At 43.4% G+C, this 20406-nt stretch overlaps 1 pseudogene; it reads right to left on the bottom strand.

Moving 5' to 3' along the window:
* Nucleotides 1-11741: 11741 nt before the first annotated feature.
* LOC139208233 (dual specificity calcium/calmodulin-dependent 3',5'-cyclic nucleotide phosphodiesterase 1A-like) overlaps nucleotides 11742-20406 on the bottom strand; it is a 28125-nt pseudogene continuing 19460 nt past the window's right edge.

Genomic DNA, 20406 nt, shown 5'->3' with positions numbered 1-20406 from the left:
TTGCAGAGCTGATCATATTTAGATGTTTCAAACTAATAGCCGCAGTCAACATGTTTCATTTCACTGATTAGTCCAATAAGTAAGCAACACGTCACACAGTTTTACCTACAGTAAAATAAAAAACTCCTTGTTATAGCTCATCCATCTGATGTGTTAAAGAGTGTAGAATGTCATTCTGCATTAAGTCCTAACCAATCCTGTCAACCTGAAGGTATAATTAACAATTATTAATTCAATTCAATTCAATTCAATGCACCTTTATTGATCCCCCCAAGGGGAGAAATTCCATTTTACAGTGGGGGGGAAAGTGGGGGAAAAACAGGAGGAGAGAGAGAGGGGAGGAGAAAAAAACATGCGACACCAGACTGTACTCATGTGGAGTGCAGTGTGGGACCAGTAAAAAAAACCTCAGCACAAATTTTTGCACATCACATGACAATAACAACATGGCAACAGGGGAGGGGAAAAGGGGAGTGGAGAATTCCAGCACCGCAGGAGGCAGGTCGCTGGCTACAGCCCCGGTAGGCGAACCCTTGGACCACGCCCCTCGTGCTGGAGGGGTGGAAGCTGGCGAAGGCGTTGGAAATAACTAGTGAAGTTATCGCTGCTGTCCGTCGTGAGCAAAAGTGCCCATTCTGAATTTTGAGACGTCACATTCCTGCTGCCGTGTGATGGCCACAGGTATTGAATAATTGATATAAATAAAGAGATTATTTCGTTCCAGCGCCTTATGGTTAAACTGGGCTTGCTTATGTGGGCTGGGCTTGGTTGTTCGGACACGTCTGCAGTGCTCCGTATTGCAAATCCTACTTTAGCCCCTGGCAGAAGGAATGAAAGAGAGAGCCTACACTCAGTTTAACAAGATTTTGAGGTGATAAACAACAGCCACAGTATGCACAGCTGTGAATATTAGTGGAATATTCGTGTTCATTAGCTGTGCAAACAGCTTAGGAGAAATACCTCTTTTTCAGCATAAGGGCAAAAATCTGAATATTTAGTGCGTGTAAATGCACTGAATGATCTGACATCGTATGGGAGAAGAGCCAGGGTTGATGTGCTGGAGGGTTGATTTTTGGCCTGGTGTTTCTGGCTTGAACGAGCTGATGAGCTGCAGGCAGGTGATCAGGATCTGCGTAAATGAGCAACAGAACAGGAACACGGGAGCAATACTAACAAACACAAAGAGACCGAGGGGACTGGGGCAGATACAGAGACAGTGCAGTGACCGTGACAACACCTATCTAAGACTAATGCAGTTGCATTGCGCTGCTGATTCAACCCCTCTGTAAAAGTTTTCTCGCTGCTCAACGAGCCGAACTTGTCTTTTTACCAAGCTGCATCCCTGTTTGCTGCTGCAATAACCTAATCCCCACAACGGGACCGACACAATCAATCAACAGGTGATTTGCCAAATCATACTGTGAAATTAATATTTTCAAAAAAATTAATATGAAGTTCAGCAATTGATCAGGGCCGTGCCACTTTGAATTAATTAATTTGGCAAAGGTGAAGGCTTCTCCAGCTGCTGACACAGGCCTATGTCTGCTGGCAAACACTGCCAATCAGAATTACAGTCTTAATTATAATGAGTTTGGCTGGATTTCACAGCCTGCTGCTGTCACTCTTTGGTTTGACCAACTCACAAAAGAATCACATTTAGTCAGACATTGGTTGGAGACGTTCTGCTGAGTCAGGTGGTCGACTGTTGCAAGCAGAAATGATCAACACTATACTTACTGTGCAAACAAATTATGTTTAATCCTATATTTGGGCTAATTGTAGTTAGTATAATCAACTAATCAGAGGCTTCATTTGTTGCATCAGGTGTGCCTGAGATAGAACACATCAAATACCCAGACTGGTTAGAGGTTTGCTCACAGTGATGTTTGGTCGCATGTTAGAAATATGAGTAAGTCAAGAGAACTGTCCAAAAAGTCGAGAGGAGATCATTGCCTTGCACAAACATAGAAAATTACACAAATGGATAGCAAAGGCACCAAATCTTCCTACAGATACTGTTGGAAGCATAGTTTACAGGTTAAAAGCAGGAACACTGGCTACACTACCTGGATGTGGCAGAAAGAGGAAGCTCTCAACAGCTGCCACCAGATTTCTGAGGAGGCAGGAGGCCAAAAACCCTTGAGTGAGTGCAAAAGATCTGCAGCAAGACTTGGTGGCAGCAGACACTGAGGTTTCAGTTTCTACAGTAAGGCACGCTGAAGGCCTTCATGCCTGAACTCCAAGACATATACCACTACTGACCCAAAAGCACATAACAAGTCGGCTCCAATATGCTCGAAACCGTATGAATAAGCCACAGAAATTTTGGGATTCTGTTGTGTAAAACACTGTGTTACGGCCCGTGGTCTTGTGTATAGTGTTTTTCACCCGTTTCTCCTGATTGCGACTGAGCACCGCCTGGGGACTGGAGGTGTGTTTTTCCCTGACTGCTGCCTGCCTACAACCACGGCGGATCGGTTCTCCCCTCCCTCCACCTGCTGCCATTGGAGGACTAATCTACCAATGAGGGAGCTGCAATCACCGCGGGCCCTCTGAGGATGAGAGGGGTGGAGGTGCTGCGGTGCCTGGTGGGTCGTCGGCTGAGCTGGTGAGCTCCACCGAGCCGAGTGCCGCATCAATGGACACGTCTCTCCCAGTGTCCCGAAAGAGGCTGTGTGCTGCGCAGGGGGCATACCCAACTTTACAAAAGTGCTTCTCGAGTGTGGTAGGTGCCGACACAGCGAAACAGGGTAAGGTAGCTTACATTATGGAGGAAGGTGTTCTGATGCGTAAATGGTCTCCCTCTGTGTCGACTGGGCGAGGATATAACACTATTTTGTAAGTTGTTGTCCCATCACTGTACCGTGGGCATGTTTTGTCTGTTGCCCATGAAGGCAAGTGGGTCAGGACACTTCGGCGTGACTAAAACGTAGCAGTTGATACTCCTGGCCTGGTTTGAAGTCAGATGTGGTTGAATTTTGTTGTTGCTGCCATGTTTGCCAGTTGGCAGGTAAGCCTAATCAAGTTATCCCTCCAGCTCCATTACATCCTATTCCTGCCATGGGTGAACCATTTGAGAGAGTGATAATAGACTGCGTAGGCCTGCTTCCTAGAACGAAAAGTGGTTGTCAATACCTGCTCCGGACTCCCCCGAGTAATCCAGACAGACCAGGGCACAAACTTCCAGTCCAAAAGTTTTAAGCAGGCTCTGAAAATATTGTGGATCAAACATGCAAGCGCGTATCACCCGGAGAGTCAAGAGCGGTGGCATCAAACATTAAAGGCCATGCTTAGAAAATACTGTTTGGCGACGGAGAAAAATTGGGATGAAGGGATTCCCTTCTTGTTGTTTGCTGATCGGGAGGCCGTTCAGGAGTCCTTAGGATTCAGCCCAGCTGATCTCGTCTTCGCACACGCACCCCCTGGGCCCCTGAAAGTACTGAAAGAGAATTTTTTATCTGTGGAGTCCAGCCCTAAGAGAAATGTGTTGAGCAGTTAGATGTTGTGAATGCATTGGCTAAGGAGTTTCTCTGCTTCTCAAGCTAGGATGAAGAGTAGATATGACTGGGCAACCCTAACCCTAACCCTAACCCTAACCCTTCCTTCTCGTACTACCGTTCTGCAACATGACATTGATGTAAAAGGGGCTAGGCCAATAAAGAAGCACCCCTATCGGGTGAATCCTGTGAAGCGGGAGCTAATGAAAAGAATACCTTCTACCCCTAACCCTAACCCTAACCCTTTCCCATCCTTTTCACTAACCCTAACCATTCCCCTACCTGGGCCCTAATCTTAACCTTAGGGACCCCCCCCCCCCCCCCTCCCCACCCCCTTTTCTTTTTATTTTCTCCTCACACCCTCCTCCCTCCTTTTCTTTTCACTTTACTACCCCCTCTCCTTGGTTTCTGCTTACCATAACCAATTCCCTTTCTAATTTCTGGTTTTATCCTTCTTTTAACAGACTCCCGCCAGAGGATCTTAATTCCTCCCCCAAAGTCTCTTGTTTTGTCTTTTGTCTATTTTCCCCTCCTTCTCTTTTTAGATCTTTTTATCCTTCTCTTAAACCCTCTTATTTATTAGGACAAGCGATCCAAGGACATACTGTCCCCGAGGCCCGTGCACCTCCAAGTCCCGGAAGGAGACTTGGACATATTCCCCTAACCTAGCCCTCTACTGAGGATGGAAGACTGTATAGACAACCTGGGATCTGCCAAATATGTAAGCAAGCTAGACCTGCTTAAGGGCTATTGGCAAGTGCCTTTAACTCAGCGGGCAACAGAAATCTCTGCTTTTGTAACCCCGGGTCATTTTCTGCAATACACGGTTATGGCATTTGGCATGTGTAACGCCCCGGCCACCTTCCAGAGGTTGGTTAATATAGTCCTGGCCGGGTTAACCAATTGCAATGCATACTTGGATGACCTCATAGTGTATACCTTCACTTGGGAGGAACACGTGCGGATTTTGGAACAGGTATTCAGTCGCCTTGAGTAGGCATCCCTCACCTATCTGGGATGCCAGGTAGTTCAAGGACAGGTGAGACCAGTGGAGGCAAAAGTTGCAGCAATAGCGCCCCACTAACATAAGAGCTCTGCTGAGATTCTTAGGGATGGTTGGGTATTATAGACATTTCTGCAGGAATTTCTCAAGTATTGTGTATCCTTTAACTAATCTACCCAAGCAGAATGTTGATTTCTGGTCTTCTGAGTGTCAACATGCCTTTGAAGGCGTGAAATCCTTGTTGTGCCATGCTCCTGTGCCCGCTGCTCCTGATCCTACTAAGACCTTTAAACTAGAAGTTGATGCCAGTGCAGTAGGGGCTGGTGCAGTCCTGCTGCAGGAGGATGCAGAGGGCGTTGATCATCCTGTGTGCTATTTTTCTCGTAAATTTAATAAGCATCAGGTTAAGTACTCCACCATCGAACAAGAGAGACACTTCAGCGCTTTGAGGTGTATGTCGGGTCCAGCCCGTTGCCAGTCATTGTGTACACTGACCATAACCCTCTCGTTTTCCTATCCCGTATGTACAATCAGAACCGATGGCTTATGCGATGGGCCCTGGTTGTACAAGATTATAACCTGAAGATTCTCCATAAGTTATAAGGGAAAATAAACAGACACTCAACCAATCCACTGCATCCTTTATTCTTATATTCTGGAGTACTTGGCCTCAAGCGGTGTTCTGGCCGACACCCCTGTGTGGATCTAGTGATAACCACCGAACCAGTGACTAAACCAAGTTCTACATATTATCTCCACTACACTGAATGTGAGCTCTCCTTCATCGCTTCACTCACCAGCTTGATGATTCACCTACTGGAGTCCTTGGGTGTCCTTCAAACAGACTCCAAACCAGTTTGTTGCTCTGAACTGAACTGCATTCTCCTGCTGCGTTTGGATCCAAAACACATTATAACAGGAGACATTTTACAACCGTTTCCATGTTTTATGAACTGTAACGTGCAAGAATCAGTTGAAGTAACATATCCAAGTCGGTTCACAGTTGTCTTCATTACAAACGGCGGGGATAAATTGTGCCAAAAAAGAAACAAAGAAAGTCAGGAGGAAATGGAGGGCGGTTAGCTGCTACTCCAAAAAAAAAAAACCAAATCAGAACAAAAAGAGAACTCAACCTGAGTTTACTAATCTAAACTAATTACAGACACCACTCAAAACTACCAGTTACACCGAACACAAAATGGTAGCTATCCTAAGCCCATTCCTCTTATAACCTAACAGTCGGGTTGGTAACAGAATCACAGTCCCTTGAGGCAAGCTGCTTTACCTAACGAAGTGACCAGCACACCAGAAAACTACATCCACCTGAGAACAACAGCTGCCTCGACTGCTGGCTCAGGTCTCTTTTAAAGGAGCCCGCGGTGTTTGGGAGCTCCCTCACTGGACGGTCGATCATCCAATGACATCAGGTGGAGGGAGGGAGAACCGGTTGTGGGCATGCCGCAGTCTGGGAAGACACACCTCTAATCCACAGGCGGTGCTCCGCAATAAACAGGGGAGACAGGGTGAAACACTACATACAAAAAGGCCACGGGCCGTAACGGTATCCAAATATTGTAGATAACATTTACAAATATTGCTCCTTAATAATGATTATTGTAATATTTAATTATCTTTATTAAGGCTTCTTTTGTAGGAATTGGTCTCAAGTGAAGAGACTGTGCTGAGTCTCGTTCTTGTGTTTGTCATGGTTGTGTTTTTCCTACTTCTGTGTTCTGTTTTTGTGTGGCAGGGGCGGAGCCCACCTCCTCAGTAGCAGCAGGACTCACCTGATCCTAATCATCCCCATTAAGACTCCCCTTTTTAAGCTGGCCTCCCTTTGACTCCTGTGTCAGACTATTCCCACATGTTTCTTGTGAATTCTACCGATCGGTCTCCGGCTTCCTGCCACGCTTCACCTGCCCTAGCTGTTTTTCCCCTTGCAGTGTTTTTTTGAATAGCCTTTGTTACGTTTTTCCCCTCGTGGTGATTTTTGTTTTTTTATTTGCTAGTGCTTAATTTTCCCCATTGTGGTGATTTTTGGTTTCTTCCTCTTTTGTTAATAAACCTTCTTTGTAACCCTGCATTTGGGTCCACGCCTACCTCGTGTCCTTAACAGTGTTACTGGTACTGCTGTTCATCAGGAACTAACTGATTGTGACTGAAGACACTAGTGTTTTTAAACTGCACTAATTAATGATAAACAGAAGCAGCAGAGTGTATCAGTGAAGAGACAAACTGTTTTGGATCATTCCCTTTACAATAAGGTCAGAGATAATAGACTGTCAGGAATAAAAGACTGTCGTCTCCTGCACATGCCTCGGCCCTAATCATATATTTAAACTCGCAATCTGAATTTAAATATAAAATCCAAATATTTTTTAAAGCTTCTTTCGATGCGCCATGATGCACACACAAACAGCAAACAAGTGTTTGCCGGGTATGTTTGGATTTTAAATTTATGTAAACAAACCAGCATTCCCAACTAGAATCAGTTGAGCTTAAAGAGCATATTTTGCATCCATATCTCTTTAATGTGATTTATATACGTGTATATATATTTCATATGGTTGTAAATAACTGCTAGTAAAAACAGAAAACTGCCAAACCTGATTCATACTTAATCTAAAACAACACCTGAAAAATGGAATAGGAATAACACAGCACTCATTGTCCATCATGTTTTCATATTCATACTGTAGCTGTTTGTATGTAAAATAACTATCTGCTGTTCCCTGGTGGTTGCTATGTACAGTGCAGCCACAGAATACGGAATGAGAAAGTACCCCACGCTGCTTGAACATCAGTTTATTCACACTGCCCCCTACTGTCATCTGAACTGCAATGCACCAGGATGGAAGGTTGATTTGCATGTGTACACTTGAACTGAATTTACATTTTTCTTTTACATTTGTCTTCTTGAGCAGAGGATAAGTAGGATTATGGTCTTTAAACAGCATCACAATCACCAGCCTCGTAATCACAGTTTGTGGGATTCTCACACTTAATTTAGATTTCTGTTTTTATACATGTGCTGATTTTGGATAACACCTTCCTCTGAATTTGGTCAGGAGAAAATCTAATGTTTGCATGTGCTCTTTTTTTTCTCCTTTATTTTAGTAAGTTAATTAAATTTAGGTAACTGTCCAATTATTTCTTTTCTAAATTTGCAGGTGTTTGAATGTGTGCTTACTATATTTTGGACACTTTAAACACTCCTTACTACTTTTGCTCGTTAAGTCATTTGCCAGTTGGTTCAAAGAGAGGCATCCCCGTATATATGAGTAACGTACTATATAAATGCTTCTGTTGGGATTTGTTTCATTTATGATTTGTATTTGATGTATTTTACACCAAATACAAACAGACACCAGCACTTACAGACCGTTACAAACATACAGTAAATAAGCAAATATATCTAAAATGAATGTATGTATTTTTCAGGACATTGTGGGAAACTCTTCACTTTCTTGCCAATAGTGAGATGAAAAGATTGAACTGTTAGCTTAGACTAACATAAAGACTGCAAACAGTGGGAAACAGCTAGCCTGGCTCTGCACCACTTACCTGCACCTGTAAAGATTAGTGATTACCGTGTTAGACCTGGTTTGATTAATAAAAATGCGAAATAGCTCTTTTTTACATGAGAGACCTTGCCAACGTAGCAGCCACACGAAATCTCAACATACTAAAATGCAACATATACAACATGCCAACATCACTACGTGCTTCACAATGCCCTTAAATTCATCAATGGATATAAATGTGTTTCATTTTAAGTTATTGTACCTAACTGTAAAGAATAAAATGATAACAGGAGGAGGCTGGAGTACTGAATGTTTAATACAATAATACAGAGAACAGCTGTATAGTATACAGTGCTCACACACACACACGCACACACACACACTCTCACATACACGCAGTCACAGAGCACACAATGACTATAGCACACATTGCACTAACAAACACAGTGCTCAGAGGACCTAAAGAGCATCAACTGTCAGCCATGTTGGCCGTTGCTATAGAAACTGGTGTTTCTGTCACTCTTGCCCTTGTCACCATGGTGATATTATGGATAGCACTGTTCTTTAGTGTCAGGAGACATACATGAATAACAGAAGCTGTCTGATCTGTGGGCCTCCGTCAATATAGGAAAATTCTGATATTTTCTGCCAATCACTCACTCTTTCCATCAGCATGTCAATAGTTTCAACAATGATGGTGAAGAGTACCATGTGTGTCACCCTCACACATGGGTGTATTGTCCAAATGTAACAGACACTCCATGTTGTCACAAACCACCTTTTAAAGTGGTCTTTGATTTCCCATTTATAGTTTAGAAAAGTGCACTGCTGCTCTGTTCCGTGTGGATTCAAACTGTCAAACATGTTTCACCTCTGGCCACGCACACATCAGTGATGTCACAACAGGTACAGGTGAAGTCCGTTTGACATCACTGCATGCAGTTTAGTGACAGGACTCAGTGGGATAAACTCATCTCTTACAGTCACAATGAAGCAGCAGTCGGGGCATCTTCAGCTCCTGTAACATGATGTACTTTGGAGTAAATTGTAGAATGTAGGCAGGGACTAGTGAAACGTGAAGTCTTTGAAATGTTAATGCATGAGTGATACAGAGCTGGAGAGGAATACTGGACTCCACCTGTACCTCATTCAAAATGTGTTGATCACATTCTTTAGAAATGTAAACAACATGTTTACCAAGTGACATTCAAACACACACCTCCTGTTTCTCATTGTCTGTGTATGTGGCTGCATGTTGGATGGAATTAGCTAGTTACCCTAATTCATATTTGATTGGATAAATTCAAATATTCAGAAATATTTTGATGTTAAGATACACATAGGACAAAAAGGAACACAGGACTACAACTTATAATGCATTTTTATTTCATTGTGCCTTAAAAAAGCTATTGTGACTAGCTAGCACTACCATGTTCCTGTTGGGCTATGTGTATATGTATATATGTATGTATATATGTACAGCATGTTAATATATATATCATGTGTATATATAGCGTGTGTATATATGTATATACTGTATATATCAGTTGACTAAACTCCAGGTTGCCTTAAGGACGTAAATGGTCTGTATTTGTACAGCTCCTTTCTAGTCATTTCAACTACTCAGAGCTCTTTTCCATCACATCCTCATTCACCCATTCATACATCATTCATACAGGAGGGATCTAAGTTGGAGGAGACTGTTCTTTCACACACTGAAGCTGCTTCAGGAGTTGGGGTTCAGTGTCTTGCCCAAGGACACTTCAACACCGATTGAGGGACGGCCCACTCTAGCCCCTGGGGATAGCTTCTTATTATCTAGATAATATCTTTATTGATCCCCCATAGGGGGAAATTCACAATTCACAATCAGGCTGCCCCAATAAGTCCTTAGAGACTCCAGCTCGTCCAGAACACTGCTGCTCCTGTACTGATGACAACTAGGAGAAGAAATCGCATTCCTCCCGTACTGGCTTCTCTTCACTGGCTTCCAGTAAAATCTAGAATAGAGTTTAAAATCCTTCTCCTCACCTCCAAAGCTCTTAATGTTCAGGCTCCATCATATCTTAAAGAGCTCATAGTACCGTTCTACCCCACTAGAGCACTGTGCTCCCAGACTGCAGGTCTACTGGTGGTTCCTAAAGTCCTCTAAAGTAGTGATGGAGCCAGAGCTTTCAGCTATCAGGCTCCTCTCCTGTGGAACCTCCTTCCAGTCTGGGTTCGGGGGGGCAGACACCCTCGTCAGCCGCCGACACTTTTTACTGATATTAGTTGTGTTATTATTCACATTACACTTGATGTTTGTCAATTCAAATAATTATTTCGCAGCTAAGTCGAAGTTTGTCATGAAGACAGCAAAACACCATTTAGTTTAGAGTGAAACCCCTCAGTGAACTACATCTCACATCGTCTCACACAATATACGTTACCTGCCAGCTGACAAAGTCCATCAGAAAAGGATGGACTTTGCCTGTCTATCACGAAGGATATATTGACTATTCTTTGACATCAAATTTTGGGGTGTGGCAGGAAGCACGGCATGCAGGATAATTTGAACCCAGAACAGAGAAAAGAGCAGAAATCACTTGTCACACTCCTCCATATTATAAGGTCCCTTTCGGAAAAAGTGTGTCAAAGCATGATGCACCTGTGGAGCTGGACCACATACACCACCGGGCGATCAAATATGATTAGTGGGAAGAAAAAAAGATTCAAGCAGATGCCCCCCTTACACGTGATCTCTCTCTCTCTCTCTCTCTCTCTCTCAGAGATAAAAATAAGAACTTAAGTAGCTGACATGAAACTGTCACGACAGATATGAATGCCCCCTTCCCTCTCACGTACTTTCACAGTCCAACAGCTAACTAACTAGCTGATCTAGTAAACAGCATTATACTTACCAGAGAGAGTCACCTGGCTGCTCACACAACTCCATTCATCCACACTATTTGAACAATGTGGTGACCCTGAATTATACAGTTCATAGTAATTAAATCCTGTCCCTACCACATCTATCAACATTAAAACACATAGTTAACACGCCTCTTGCTTGATTTGATTGGCTGCCTTAGACGAGCGGTGCAACTCCATGCCTTATATGCTTCTAAAAACTGCTAGAAAGCTAGAGAGAGGGGATTGCACACCAGGCACTCCGAACCATAGGAAAACGATGACTTTGCTGGTGACGCATGTCCAACAGCACATTTCAGGTGTACAACAACATACACATCACTGTCCTCTGCTTCAGTCACCAAACCTCCACGACTGCTTCTCAACAGCTTTAGGTCTCGTTCCTCCAGTTAATGTCGTTGGCCTGTTTTAGCCGTGAACAGGATATTTTATTTTCTGTCATTGTATGCTCTTTGGTTTTCACCTGTCTGCCTTTATTTTTATGTAAATTTTGATATTTCGACTTACTTCACAAGCATTGTTCCTCTGAGTCTAATAAAATCACAAACACTGTCACCACTGTGGATGGACCATTTAGCTGCTAAGAAGCTGTTAAGTGATGAATGTTGTCAGTCTGAATACGATATTTTCATGGTCAGTTGTAAACATAAGGTCTGGTGGCCCTTTAGGAGCCACTGAGGAGCCACTGGGTCAGCTGCTGTGTTTAAACTGAAGATTGTGAACCCCCATCGTCACTGCACCACACCACCTGTTGTCATGGTGATCTGCCCCAGTCAGATACAGTGGTGAGTTCGCTGTCGAGCGTCATCAGGCATTTTCAGGCACTTCATGGTCGTCGTCGTCGTCCTTTTCCTCCCCCGGCCCCGCCCCTGCAACGGTTACCACAGATACAGGTCAGCTCATTGAGAGTCAACGTTTAGGAAATGTTTGCATGGGATGTCGTGGTCATACCATTCCAGGTCAGGTGATCTGCAGGCATGTGGTCAGGTGACTTGTCACCATGCGTTTCATCTGAAGGGGAGCTGCCTGAGTTCTGTGATTGGTCAGAGTCGTGTCCACCAGGGACTGGGTGGCTCGGTGAGGCATGTGATTGGGTGTCTGGATTCACATGAGACGCCACTTCCTCTGGTTGCTGTTGCTCCTTATTGGCCAGCTCTGCGCACAATAGACACACAGGAACATTTAAGTTATAGGAAATGTGACATCTAGAACAAGGAACACATATGATGTACCGTACTAGACAAAGAGTCTCAAGCCATGCTGTGTGAGGTTCAGCGGCACCTTTCATCTTGTTCTTGTTTCATCTTTTCATCATGTTCACCATCTTAATTTAGCATGCTAGTATTTGGTCATAAATTGAGCAACTGGGTTACCTGGAGCTAGATGGAAAGTTAAGGGAATATTTCCCTTTATGGCCTTGATATATTTGTTGCAAAATATTTCTTTTTTTACAGCAGTTCCTCAAATAGTTGTAAGGACATTTCACTCAAAACCCAAAATGTCAACCACCAAAGTCATCCTCTGAGGACCATGGAAATCTGAAGAGAATTTCATGACAATAGCTCTTTAAGTATTAAATAAAGTGGCGCCTTGACTGGAGCTGCTGTTCAAAATACCACAGTGACTAAAAACCTTCTGTCAGCACTTGTTAGACGACTGACTGTCAGACATCAGACCCAGGTGAGAGCAGTGTTCCCTCTTTAGACCCTTTTTTTTTCCCTTGAGATGAAATAGTGCAGAAAACCCCAGCGTCTGAACCAGGAGAGACAGAGAGTATATGTGTTTGTGTACCATGCACAGACAGCTCTTTCCATCTGTCCTTATTGCTGCTGATGACGCTGGACAGGTGTTGTCTCAGAGACAGCAGGTCGATGGCTGTCAGGGAAAAGTCCTGTCCATCATCAGTGTTCCCATGACGACCACTGCTGTGTCTCTGCACCGATTCCACGGTAACTGAACCACTTCCTGTTAGACTGGAACAGAGGAAAGTTATGGACCATGAGGCTTGAGCGGGGACATATATGTGTGGGGGGGGTCGATTTAAACCTGATTTCATCAGGTCTCTACCAGTGGAAGCCCCTTTAGGGCCCTTAATAATAATTAATCTGTAGTTACAGCCTCCTCACCTCAACACAGGCATATCTTTATCAGTTCTCAGGGGTGAAAACTCATCAGGGGTGAAAGAGCTGACAAAAGGGCGATTCACAATGTGTGTTCTTAGGACAGCACTGGGTTTAGGCAACTGTTGTCTGTTTGGTATTCGGTTTCGGCCTATATCCTAAGTTTGGGTGTCAGGATCAGGATCTGGAGAGAAATCATTGGTGCATCTATAATTTCTATTACAGTTGCTCATCTTCAGTACCGTCATCGTGTTGCCTCATGTGAAGGAGCTCAGGCACAAACTTGTGTGAGTCACACGAGTGACAGTCAAATGGAATGAAAGATCAACAGGCTGCATCAGCAGCCATACTGGCTTTGTAACTCTTGTAGTCGGGAGAGTTGACAAAGTGTGGGGCTAAACCCAGACCACCTGGGGCTCAGGTCAGGGATGGTAAATGGTCTGCATTTATAAATGGTTTGTATTTGTATAGCGACTTTCTAGTCATCTTGACAACTCAAAGTGTTTTTTACATTCCATCCTCATCCACCCATCCATACATCGTTAATACAGATGATGCTGGAAGAGACACACACATTCACACACTGAAGCTGCTTCAGGAGCAAGTCGGGGTTCAGTGTCTTGCACAAGGACACTCTGACAGTGCTCTGTGTGCACCTGATCTTTGTTGGGTGCACTACACTACTGCCTGGGGTTTGAATAATTTTGAGACCACAGTAGTCATCACCTGACAATCACCTGTAATATTTGTTGAGCTGAGCTATTTCAATTCTTCTTCTTTGAGCTGTTCATTAAAGACAGCTGAACATTTGGAAATGAATGAATCTATATTTTGTATGTCTCGTCCACTGACATGTAGGCAGGGTTTAAGACCTCCAGCGCTGCAGGCAGCTTCTGAGCAGCTGTCACGTCATCCATCTTTATATACAGTCTATGGTACAACCATTAGGTGAATATCAGGTGTGTTGACCATGTCACTTGTCACTGTGCTGCCAACTCTTCAGGGACCTTATATCCTTTAACTCATGTGATGACTTGCTTATACCTTATTTTTGTGAAGTATTGCTATTTGTTTAAGTACCAGAGCACACACACACACACACACACACACACACACACACACACACACACACACACACACACGTGTGGTTAAGTTGTGTTTGTTTTGAAGGTTACTTCCCACAGATAAAACATATAGATATTAAAGACATTGCTCCTACGGCTGCAACTTCACATACATTATTCAACTATAATTGGCCACATGATCAAACATTAGACTGACTTTCACTACATCATTGCAAACTTTGACCTTTTTAGCTGTTTTAAAAAATAAAAAAGATGTTTTATTGCCTTTTCGTCTTTACTAGTTAACATTAAGTAGCTGTAGAAATGATTCAATTCACTGTGCCTCTCAGGGGCTACTGGCAGTTACTGACAACTTTTAACTTGGAATGTTTTATGACTGTACAAATACAGACCATTTACCATTTATGTCCTTAAGGCAATATGAGATGACGTGAATAAATCAACGCAATAAAATATCCTTAACTTAAAGAATATTAAGCTTAAATCAGATTCAATATGACAACTTTGACCATCACATGTTTTAATTGGCTCCTTTGTGCTTAAAAAAATGTAGATGAATTTCAACCAGATTATGTGAGCTGCAGACTCATCTTTTGTGGCCAATTTTCCCAATCACATGTCTATTATACACTGGAGAGAGAATTTCTCAGCCAGTACAAGAGCTGTAATTCATTTTATGCTGTAACTACTTGAAGTACCAAAAGTGGTAGAAGTTGTACCTGGACCGCCTGTTTCCCGTCTCTCTGGCCTTCCTGTCCTCCTCTATCAAAGGTCCAATCACCTTCTCTGTTGTGTCGATCAGACCACTGAAAGTCGGCTCCACAATGAAGTCTATGAAGCCTGCAAACAGGCAGAGAGACGAGCAAAGAGACGGGCGGACAGGATGGAGAGAAGAGAGAAGGAAGGAAGACAAAAGAATCAAAAACAGTGTAGTTTATAAACGTTCCATCCTCTACTTTTTATAATTCAATAATCAGAGCCATCCCTCACTGATCAGAGAATGAGCTCAGCTTTTCACGTCACCAGCAGGCGTCACTGTTGAACCAAAGGAGGCTGCCTGTGTATATCACAGTCACAGTAATCACTCCTTCCCCACCTGTGGTCCTTAGATATTATTGGTGGTTGGTTGTTCTCACCTATCTGTGACTGTGCGATCATGGTGGCTTTGCGGTCACAGAGAGGAGAAAAAGGAAGGCCGAGTTCCATCTCTTTATCTCCCTGAAAAAGAGTCACCAAGGCAGCATGAACATGGTGCGTTTTCTTAAGTCCTCAATTCAAACAATATGTGAATTTACACCCACTTTTTGCCACTTAAGCACAAAATTGTAACAGAAAGGGGGGGGGGGGGGGGGGGGGGGGGGGGGGGGTAAAATAATAATCTGATTACCCAACAAATGACCTTTCCAATCCTGTTAGAGATGTACATGCTATATTAATATGGTTAGTTTGACAGGAACAGGAGGAAGTGAAGATTTTGGAATGACACCAGATGGAGGATCTACCATCAAAATTCTAAGTCATTTCAGAAACAATGGGTCCTTGATGTCAGACAGAACAAACAAAGGCAGCTTAGATGAGGAAAAAATGTAATCAGACTTTTCTTCTAACCCCCCATTTTCTGTTTAGGTTACACACTCATTTATATTTTCAAACTTTGTGTGTGTTCACCTTTAACATTAAGACATAATGTAGTTATTACCAAAGCCCAGTGTGTGTGTGTGTGTGTGTGTGTGTGTGTGTGTGTGTGTGTACCTGTCTAAAGAACTCCTCCATCAGACTGTGGGTCCAGCAGTAGTGCAGCGGCCAGGCTTTGGCTGGATGACTGATGTCGGCAGCATGAAGCATCAGAGACAAAACCTTCACTTTGTCTATACTGGAGAGAGAGAGAGAGAGAGAAAAAGCAATTTAATTAGAAAATAATTCAAAACTCATTAAATAACAAAGTAAAGTGAGAAAAGCAACATTTGTCATGTTCAGCTACAGCCTCCCGTATGTTGTGTGTGTTTTAATCAGTCAGAACAGTCCTCCAGTGCTGCTGCAGCAACACAAGCAGAACCAGCGTGTTGACAGTCTGATGACAGCATCTTCTCCAAAAACTCATCCAAGCATGAGCTGAGAAGAGCTCACCCCCCCCCCCCCCCCCCCCCCCTTATTCCTGTGAAAGCCCCTACAGGGACACACAGACCGGTCTGGCTCAGCAGCCTGCAGGACCGTATGTTGGTCATCTCACCAGACTCCCACTGATGATCTGGTCGTCTTCGTCAGTTGGAGTGGACACACACAGTCTGCTGGGAAGCACTGTTCACGTCTGTATGGAGCTGCTGCAGGATTTAATACTGCATTTTGATCCAAAATGTGATTATCTGCCTTGAAATGTGTATTTGTGTGTAATGAAATAATGATTACATCTGAATGTTGGACTAAAGATGTTGAATGAGGGTTTAGGACTATCATGTCTGGATGGTAGGGTGGTACTGTAGGAAAAAATAAAAGTACAACTGAATCTCAAAATTACAGCATCTTCAGGTGCCAAAGGAGATAATATTAAGATGAGACATGTACAAATAAAAAAGACAAACTATAAGAATAATGGGTGAATATTGAGTGATATTGTGATACTCTGCCCTTTAAAATCTGTTGGAAAACCCAGTTCTTGGCTCCTCTGGCCAGAACCTCCCCCCGAGGTCTGTCACGAGCCCAGTGCAGCCTGAACCCCAGCATTGTATTGCATTGTATTATTCCACCTGTGAACCTGAATTAAAGGCGCTTCTGAGACCTGACTGAACCCTCCGGGCTGTCCATTAAATTTAAATTAAAATTAAAATTAAAAACAAGCACTGCTCCGTTCTACTAATGCTGTGGCTGAAACAAAAGCCAGATACATGTGTGTGTAGAGGTCAGAGGTCAGAGGTTATGGCTGCAGCACTGACCTGTGTGTCTGTGTCAGGGCGTTCCTCATGGTCTTGATCTGCTGGAAGTGACAGGACATATCTGTGGCCATTACCATCTCTATCACCAGAGCCCTCAGCTCCCTGCCAATAATCAATACACACGGTCGAGGTAATCAGTGATCAGTGACCACAACAGAGCCCCTCAGGTGGTCGGTGAGGTGTGATCTGTGTGTGTGTGTGTACCTCCAGTCGTCCTTGCTTAGGTTGACCAAGATGTTCATGTCCTCCTCTGCCATCAGCCTGTAGGCGGCGCTGACGTGATGGTTTTCCAGCACTGACCTGTCGTTGTACAGGATGGCCACCTCCGACCTGACAGACACACACGACACCCACCCTGAGAATCATTCACATGTTTTTGTGGAGACGTTTTACACTACTCACAACAAGTTAGGGATATTTGACTTTCAGCTGAAATATATGGAAAATGTAAAAAGTGAATGCTACAGTGATTTTATATCATGAAAGTAGGACATTTAAGTAGAAGCATGCAATGGTGATTTATTCATCTTAAACTATTTATTTGAAGAAAATCTACCAACAGTGGTAGGTATACCACAACAAAACATGTTCAGTGTCTCAATAAATTGGGACGTGGCCAAAGGACGTCCACTCCTCTCCTTTCTGTGACTCTTCCAGTCTCTGTATCACTGTTCCAACCTCCTGATGACACTCTGTGACCCTCTAAGCTCAGTGAACACCTCCGTCTGAGGACTTCCTGTTTGAAGCCTCCAGTGTTGAGGTGCTGCTGATCAACTGTTAGGTGTCGTCTTGGTCTCATGATGTCAGAATGTGAACAGCAGGATGAGGAGGACTGTTTAAATACCAATTCTAACTGAAGCAGGAAATGTATTGGTGGATTCATGGATCAAACCTGTTGTGAATGTTGCTGTTAAGCTTCTTGTTAGAGAACAGCAGCTGGTGCAGAAAGTACTGAGACACTGAACAGTTGGACATGTGCATTCAAAGGTTTAGAAAAGGTCACATTAAGTTCACCTGGAAAGGTTAGAATGCATTTTAGGTTCATCCTGAGATTTCACCTGAAAGCTGAATATCCCTAACTTTTAGTGAGTAGTGTATATTTTCAGTCACCTCTTTGGTTCACACTGAAATATTTCAAAGTGATTCACTGCCATGAAATGGAGCAATCCTTTGTGACTTTACTGATTTACTGTCATTTGTGGAAGTTTTGTTGAAACAATCATGTCCCCTTTAAGATGAATTATATGAAATCATTTATCAAGCACCATTCTCAGGTCAAAAATTCAGTTTGTCCAATTCTTTGGTTTGTGACCAAATTAATTATCTCAATTATTTTTCAATTCTCAAAATTTTTTCTTTTGAGTCAAAAGAAAATCGGAAATCCCAGGGCTTTTTTCACTCAGTTTGTTTTTTCTTTGGAAAGTTTCATTTTTCTTGATGAGAAGAACTTCAAACACACAGAGGTACACAGAGAGGGCCGGTAAAGATGCCACATTAAGTCTGCTATTGATTATTTGGATGACAATATGCAAACTGACAAAAGCTCCTAACAATGATTATCCTAGACTACCTATTAACACAACATAGGCTAGGCCCACACACACAGGATAAATAAGCTGGGTGTGATGTAGTGTGCAATCGAGTGTTTTCTCCAATATTAGACAAAACAATCTGCAGCCGTGTTGGAAATAGAGTAGGTATTGTACGGGCAAATGGAGAAGATAAGAACACAAAAGCCACTGTCTGTCGCTAACAATTATAATGGGGTCTGCAGTCACAGTTAGACATCTTAACCAGGGAAAATAAATGCTATGGCTGTGAAAACATCGAAGGGCAAATTTCATAATGAGGATATTAGGCATAACCTTCAGGGCATGGGTGGATTAGTGAATAGGGCACAGGGGGGCCCTGAGCCAGCGCCTCTGTGTGAAGTGCTGTTATTAACTTTGTATGTGTTGAATAGGTCATTCATGTCATTATCATAGAATCTGATTACATGAGTGGATACAGTACCTGGTGTGGATGTGGAAGTTGTTGGTGGTTCCTGTGTGTTCAAAGTCGTGAATTGCCGCAGCAAAAACCATCGCAAGGATCTCCAGCTCGCTTAGCCAGTGCTGCACACACACACACACACACACACACACACACACACACACACACACACACACCCTGTTAGCTGTGTGTGTTAAGTCTATAAGTTTATAAGTCACAGTGTGAAAGAAGGTGGAAGCCTGTCCATAGAGATCATGTACAGACAGTGTACAGAGTGTTTGACAGTCTCACCACTGTGTGTGTGTGTGTGTGTGTGTGTGTGTGTGTGTGTTACCATCAGTCCAGTGTGAAGCATCAGGAAATGGGCGGTCTGAGTGACATCAGCGGCATGGATCAGGTTGTGGTACGGGTTTTTGTGTTTGCTGTAGCCGTTCTCCAGAGCTTCAACGAACTGCACCAGAGCCTGCACCGGGATCTGAGCACAGTACTACAGGTAGTACAGGGAGTTCAGGTAGTATAGGTAGTACAGGTACTCGGAGTGCTACACTGTGCCTGTGTGGATACTCAGTCATCCACGACCCAAGACATCGACTGTATGAGCTCAGCTGCCTTAAGTTTAAGTAGCACAACAAGAAATGGTTTTATGGGGGTTATGTGCTGGACGGAGTAACTTCCTAAAAACAGTCTGGTGCATAACCTGTAGAACCACAGCACAATTTAAACACACAAGATATAACATGTTAATTAGTGAGCTTTAGAGGTGCTGGCAGACACTGTTACCTTGAGACAGAGGCTAGCTGTCCCCCCCCCCCCGTCTCCAGTCTTTGTGCTAAACTAAAATAATCCCCATCTTCAGTGGAATAAAGAAGATTAAATTGCATCTTCTCATTAAGAGATCTGCCCACTCAGTATATGTACCTCCACCCAGCCTGACATTGGCCCCCCACCCGCCCCAGATATGGTAATGATAAGAAGCTGTGTATACCCTGAACCTGTTGATGAGGTCATAACGAGTCAGCAGGTCATAGACCAGGAACTTGAGGGCGTGGTCTCCGGTCGCTTTGTGGAAGGAAAAAACATCGAACGACCACTGATCCACTTCCTGAAAAACAACCATTGAGATTGAGGCTGGAAATGATCCCGATCATCGTTCCCCAAACACTAAGTAACATCTACTGTGAGGCAGGTTATCAAGTGTAATGTGGGAACTCTACCAGTAGGGGGCAGTTTGATAATAATGTTTTCTCTCACTGGGACAAGGTGAAAGCAATTAAATCAATGAAAATAATAATTCCATAGATCATAATTACATTCTTAATTGTTGGTCACTGTTGTATTTGTACGG

This window comes from Pempheris klunzingeri, chromosome 10, assembly GCF_042242105.1.
Source record: "Pempheris klunzingeri isolate RE-2024b chromosome 10, fPemKlu1.hap1, whole genome shotgun sequence".
In the NCBI taxonomy this organism is placed as follows: Eukaryota; Metazoa; Chordata; class Actinopteri; order Acropomatiformes; family Pempheridae; genus Pempheris; species Pempheris klunzingeri.
This window is presented reverse-complemented; position numbering and strand designations above follow the sequence as displayed.